Raw genomic sequence first — 7,508 nt, forward strand, 5'->3', positions numbered from 1 at the left:
CCAGGAGCGGGCAGTCAGGGGACAAGGAGCGAGGGGGGGGGTTGGGAGTTGTGGGGGGGCTGTCAGGGGGCAGGAGTGGGGAGAGGGATCGGAGCAGTCAATGGGACAGGGAGCAGAGGGGTTTAGATGGGTCAGGAGTTCTGGGAGGGGCTGTCAGGGGGTGGGGAGTGGTTGGCTGGGGCATGGGAGTCCCAGGGGTCTGTCTGGGGGTGTGGATAAGGGTTGGGGCAGTCAAGGGACAGGTAGGGGGTAGGGTCCTAGGGGGCCAGTTAGGATGGGGGGAGGGTCTCAGGAGGGGGCAGTCAGGGGACAAGAGGCAGGGAGGCTTAGGTAGGGGGTGGAGTCCTGGGGGGGCAGTTAGGGGCAAGGGTCCCAGGAGGGGTCAGTCAGGGGACAAGGAGCGGGGGGAGGGTTGGGGGTGCTGAGGGGGGCGGGAAGTGGGAGGGGCAGGGCTAGGGCAGGAAGGGGCGGGGCTAGGGCGGGGCTCCTCCTGTCCTCTTTTTTGCTTGCTGAAATATGGTAACCCTAATATAGATGTCTGGCACATATATATATTACATTTCTGCAACTAGCTAGGAGATTAAAGAGGATCCCCACAATTATTGCTCAAATTGTCTATTTGATGAAATCTCTTCCTCAAGCTGAGTGCAGCATCTACTCTTCCTGTTCTCATCCCCTGATTCAGAGTCTCTTTGAGTCTGCTGCAGTTGTATCTTTGGGAAGCTTAATGTACATTTAAGGTATATTTAACATATAACATCTTCCATTAGATAAACATCAGTTATTTAGAAACGTATTATGCTATACATATATAATTAATGTTTGTATCATGACACAATATACATTTATAAACCATTTTACATACTGTACAGAATCTATGTTCTTAGCTGTAACTGTCATCTCTGAGGCCTGGAAGGGGGGAGATCTAGATTCAGTGTCAAGGTCTGCATCTGATTCTCTGTATGATCTTGGGCAAACCACTTAAACTCTCTCTACCACATGTAGAAAGGAGTTGATGCATATTGTGTACAATATAGTAGCTCTCAAAGCACTTTTACAAAGATGAGTAAGTATTATAATTCTGATTCACTATGGAATAAATCCTGCCCCTTCCTCTTAAGCAGTGGAAGGCTTAGCTTTGCAGAGAAGGTGGAGTTGCTGTTTTGGGACCCCACACAAAGGATGTGCAACTCCTACACAGCACAGAACCCTGACTCCTCTTTACAGGTGATGGGTGAGGGTAGACCATAGAAAGGCATAGAGAAGTATGATATGGATCTTCCAATCCTTCCTGTAGTAGGGGCCACACCAAGAGATAAAGAGGCTACTCCAGCCACTAGGCTGGAGCCTCCCTGGAGCTGCTCTGTAGTATTCATACCCCACATATATCTGTTCAGGTGTACTAGCTAGGAATTTGGCTAAAAAAAAGTTATATTAATAGTTTAGTTGTCTTTGATAACTGTAATCGTTAATCATTCAGACAGTCAAGCCACAGTCCATATGCTTTAATTTACAGGGAGCATGTTGCTTTTATTATATATGGTATAGTCCCATATTGAGAACCTGTCTCTAGCAGCTGATATCCCATATGAACTGAAATATATCAAGGCACGATAGATTAGTTAAGGCTAGTATCAGAGGGGTAGTCGTGTTAGTCTGAATCTGTAAAAAGCAACAGAGGGTCCTGTGGCATCTTTGAGACTAACAGAAGTATTGGGAGCATAAGCTTTTGTAGGTAAGAACCTCACTTCTTCAGATGCAAGTCTTGCATCTGAAGAAGTGAGGTTCTTACCCACGAAAGCTTATGCTCCCAATACTTCTGTTAGTCTCAAAGGTGCCACAAGACCCTCTGTTAGTTAAGGCTAGTTTCTTAGCTAAGGCTTTTGGGGAAAATATGCACTATTTTCACTACCAAACAAAGGAAAGAACACTCCTTGGTTCCTATCATGTCCAAATCCCAGAGGAATCTGTTTTCTTTTTATTGAAAAAAAACTTCAATACTGCAGCTATACTGTACTGGGTAACAAGGGCCTTGAATCAGCAAAGTATCTAAGCACATGCCTAACTTTTAAGCATGTGAGCAGCCCCATTAACCTCAGTGGAACTACTCGGGTAACTAAAAGTATGTACACATAATACATAAAATGTGTTTGATTCTTCACTGCCTTGCATCTTCTGTAGCTTAGAATGTCTTGACAATTAGAAAAATGTGTCCATATAATTTTGAAAAAAGTCAGAACAATTCTGACATCCCCTCCCCCCCCACCACCACCACCTGTGATGTAGTCACGAACAATTATGGAAAGTTGAGGGCAAAGTGGGTTATTTCTGACTGAGTTGGGTTTTTCATTTCTTTTCACTTTGCTGACGTGATAATGACTATACAAGGTGCAATGGAGTGCAGAACTGGGCCTAAAATAAACTATATATTAGGTCTGCTTCACCACTGTTACACTAGTTTTACACCTGTAACTACAGAGAAAGCAAAGGAGTTAAATGGTGTAAAATTGTTGTAACTGGTGAATCAGGCCCACTTTATATATTGCAACTTTGTGAGGGACAGATCTCTATCTTCTGAAAAGAGGGCAAGAATTTTATTAAAATCAATTGACAGTACCTGAAGTACAGTATTTATATAAAATGCATACATTAACTCTAACTTGACTGTGGAGAGTTGACTATCTAATATGACTAAGGGTACGTCTACAGGATGAAATTAATTCAAAGTTATTTTATTTAAATTTCCAGAATCGAGTTCTTACATTCGATGTTATGTGTCCCCACTAAAGCGCCTGAATTTGGTGGAGTGCGTCCACAGTACTGAGGCTAGCATTGAATGTCGGAGCAGTGCACTGTGGTAGCTATCCCACAGTTCCCGCGGTCTCTGCCACCCATTGGAAATGTGGGTTAAGCTCCCAGTGCATGATGGGGCAAAAACATTCTCGTGGGTTTTTCTGGGTGTGTGCCGTCACTCGCTCCTTTCTGTGTGAAAGCTACAGCAGATGCCATACTGCCAGCAGACGGTGCAGCACAGTGCACCACCTGTCTCCTGGTATGTTGAATCCACTTCGAATGTCCTTGGCCACCATGAACAGAGCCACACAGCTTCCACCGCTTTTTCCATGTTGTCTGTCCTGAGCTCCCATGGAAGCTACAGAAGGCAACAATTCCCCGCCGTTTCTCGGCCATTGTCAACAGAGCCGCACAGTTTCCGCCACAAACTCTGCTCTCACCGCTTTTTCCATGTTATCGGTCCTGGGCTCCTGTGGAAGCTACAGAAGACAACCATTTACCGCCTTTTATTGGACATCTTGAACCGAACAGTTCATTTTGTGCTCTTTTGCAAGGATTACCCGTGCAGGCACCATTGCGTGGCAAACGTGGAGCCTGCTCAGATCTCTGCTGCAGTTTTGACCATTGTAAATACCGCGTGCATTATCCAGCAGTATGTTCAGTACCTGCAAAACCGGGCGAGGAAGCGACAACAGTGTGATTACTATACTGATGAGGACATGGACACAGACATTCCTAGATGCATGGCGTGTGGTCATTGGGAGATCATGGTGGCATTGGGCCAGGTTCATGCTGTGGAACGCCGATTTGGGGCCCGAGAAACAAGCACAGACTGGTGGGTTTGCATAGTGTTGCAGGTCTGGGATGATTCCCAGTGGCTGCGAAACTTTTATATGAGTAGGGTCTCTTTCATGGAACTTTGTGACTTGCTGTCCCCTGCCCTGAAGCACAAAGACACCAAAATGAGACCAGACCTCACCATTGAGAAGCGAGTGGCCATAGCACCGTGGAAGCTTGCAACGTCTGACAGCTACCGGTCAGTCGGGAATCAGTTTGGAGTGAGCAAATCTACTGTAGGGGCTGCTGTGCTGTAAGTAGCCAACACAATCATTGACCAGCTGCTATCAAGGGTAGTGACTTTGGGAAATGTGCAGACCACTGTGGATGGCTTCAATGCGCTGGGGTTCCCTAACTGCGGCGGGGTGATAGACGGAACACATATCCCCATCTTGGCCCTGGCACACCGTGACAGCCAGTGCATAAACCGCAAGGGGTACTTTTCCATGGTACTGCAAGCACTGGTGGATCACAAGGGACGTTTCACCGACATCAACGTGAGCTGTCCGGGAAAGGTGCATGACGCTCGCATCTTCAGGAACTCTGGTCTGTTTGAACAGCTGCAGCAAGGGACTTACTTCCCAGACCAGAAAATTACTGTTGGGGATGTTGAAATGCCTATAGTTATCCTCGAGGACCCAGCCTACCCCTTAATGCCATGGCTCATGAAGCCGTACACAGGCACACTGGACAGTAGTAAGGAGCAGTTCAACTATAGGCTGAGCAAGTGCAGAATGGTGGTGGAATGTACTTTTGGACGTTTGAAAGGGCGCTGGTGCAGTTTACTGACTCGGTTAGATCTCAGCACAACCAATATTCCAATTGCAATTGCTGCTTGTTGTGTGCTCCACAATATCTGTGAGAGTAAGGAGGAGACTTTTATGGTGGGGTGGGAGGTTGAGGCAACTCTCCTGGCTGCCAATCTTGCACAGTCAGACAACTGGGCGATTAGAAGAGTGCAGCAGGGCACGCTGCGCATCAGAGAAGCTTTGAAAGCCAGTTTCATGACAGGCCAGGCTATGGTGTGACAGTTGTTTGCTTCTCTTGAAGATACCCGCACCCTATATATATATATATATATATATATATATATGAAAGGAAATAAAGTCAAAATTGTTTAAAAACTGTTCTTTATTATTTGATGCACAACACATTGAGAGAAATTAGAAGGTAGACTGGGGGTGGGGAGGGTTGGCTTAGGGGTGTGGTGGTGGAGGAGGGAAGGAAAGTCCAGAAAGCAAATCAAAAGTTTGCATATGCCAGCTTTCTGGTGCTTGGGCAATCCTCTGTTGAGTGTGTGGGTCCCTGTAGCCTCCCCCTCATGTTCTTGGGCATCTGGGTGAGGAGGCTATGGAACTTGGGGAGGAGGGAGTTTGATTATACAGGGGCTGCAGCGGAAGTCTGTGGTCTTGCTGCCTTTCCCACATTAGATCAACCATACATCGGAGCATGTCAGTTTGCTCTCCCATGAGCTTGACCATCCTGCCTGCTCTCATCATGCGCCTCCCTCCTCTTTTTGTGTTCCTGTAATGCTTTACGGGACTCCGCAATTGTTTGCCTCCACGCATTCAGCTGGGCCCTATCAGTGCGGGACGACTGCATGAGCTCGGCGAAGGCGTCGTCCCAAGTTTGTTTTTTCGCCTTCTAATCTGGACCAGCCTCTGGGATGGAGTAGATAGGGGCCGCATTGAAACATATGCACCTGCGGGAGGAGAAAAAGGGAGGGTAGTATTTTAAAAAATACATTGGAGAGAACAAAGGGGGCACTTTGGTATGAGTAAGCCATCACACACGGCCGGGCAACAGAATTCATCTTGCAGGCAGCCCCTAGGGGCATGCAGGGTTCTGCTTCTTCTAACTTCATTTCAATGCTTTCAAACTGCTGGGCCCCCTTTCCCACAGCAAGCAATGCCTGGTGGGTTTGCCATATAAAAGGAGGGCCTACGGGCTCTGCACACAACAACCTTCCCCCTCCCCCAGCCACCATGTGGCTCCAATCAGGCTCAGAGCAGGGATGAACTGAGCCATTTACTCTAAGCACGGCTGGGTTCCCCACCCCCCTCCGCCCCACACCGTGTGGCTCCGATCAGGCTCTCACTCACCAGAAGTACCTTCTCCAAGGTCATGGAACAGGAGCCCGCCTTGGGAGTGAGGGGAGGCTGTTGGATCCAGCGTTAAGATTAGTTCCTGGCTAGGGAGGAAAACTGATTCCCCACTTGCCGCGTGTGCACTGTCCTCCTCCTCCTCCTCCTCGCTCCGTGCAACTCTCCCCTTGCAGGTGTCCACGGACAGTGGTGGGATAGTGGTGGCATCACCCCCCATAATTGCATGGAGCTCATGGTAAAAGCGGAATGTATGGGGCTGTGACCCAGAGCGCCCGTTTGCCTCCCTGGCTTTTTGGTATGTGTGCCTGAGCTCCTTGATTTTTGTACGACACTGGTCTGTGTCCCTGGAGTAGCCTCTTTCCGTCATGGTCCTGGAGACTTTAGCATAGTTATTTGCGTTCCTTTTTTTGGAATGTAGTTCTGCCATAATAGACTCGTCTCCCCAGCATGCGATGAGATCCATTACCTCCCGCTTGGACCATGCTGGAGCTCGTCTGCGAATCTGGGACTGCATGATCTCCTGTGATGGTCGACTCTGCATGGTTGCCTGTGATGGTGGACTGTCCTGATGGTCACCTGTGCTGCTGGTGACCAAACAAGAAATGAAATTCAAAAGTTCCCAGGGCTTTTCCTGCCCACCTGGCTAGTGCATTGGAGTTGATTGTGTTGACCAGAGAGGTCACAAGGGAGCATCCTGGGACAGCTCCCGGAGGCCAATAACGTCAAATTGCATTCACAATACCTTTAACCTGGGATTGCGATCTCGATTTAAGCACTACTCCACTTGCCGAGGCGGAGTACAGAAATCAAATTAAAGAGCCCTTTAAATTAAAAAAAAATGTTTTGTCATGTGGACGGAATCTTTTTTTTTTTTTTTTTTTTTTGAAATAACTCGGCTAATTCCGAAATAACAGGCTAGTGTAGACCAGGCCTAAGTTTTTATTTTATTTCTTCTTGTGCAACATTTACAATCCTACCACTGCATTTTTGTTCAGATTGAAAGCATTTGTTGGCAACATCCTAGCTGTGGCAGGAATATAGGTATTTGGCTTGTAAGTAATAGGATAGTCTTGTACTCTGGGACACGAAATATTGACAAGCATAGGAAGCCCACCAGATATGTGGATTTGAGCAGGCTGATTTCTGTTGTAGAAGTTTTAGGGAAATGTGCTGTGTGTGGCGGGTCTGATGTAATAGTTGTTTAGGGTGGTTACATTTGGAAATAAAGCAAGTTTATTTTTCTGTATTAACTTTCCTGCTATACATAAAATGAGGAAATTGCAAGCTTCTGTATCATTCCAACTATTGATAATGGCTAATCTATAAAATATGGGATGGTAGGAAGTCTCTCTGGTACATATTTAGTTAACTTACATTGGTTGGGGTTAGATTCTACAAGGGATTCATTACAACATGTATGCACCACTTACATAGAACTCTCTTGTATTCGCTATTGAATAAAATGTCTACCATTAAATGCAAATGAACAAGAATGTACATTTTTTTCTGATTTAAGCCCCTTTTCCATTCATTTAAACTTAGCTCCACTTATTTCTTCTGAAAAATCTTTGTATCATTGGTGACAAAAGAATATACCATGCTGTCAAAGGATGGGTCTTTACTAATCTGTTTGTGCACTTATACTTTCCTTGCTACTAGTAATAGTATAGAAGGTTTCTTTGGCCATAAGGCTAGAGCCATTGTGAGTACATGCCTGAACCAGAGCCCATTGACATGCACTGCACTTTTTTTCCATTGATTTCAGTGTGGCTT

The sequence above is a fragment of the Trachemys scripta genome, chromosome 5, assembly GCF_013100865.1.
Source record: "Trachemys scripta elegans isolate TJP31775 chromosome 5, CAS_Tse_1.0, whole genome shotgun sequence".
NCBI classification, from domain to species: Eukaryota; Metazoa; Chordata; order Testudines; family Emydidae; genus Trachemys; species Trachemys scripta.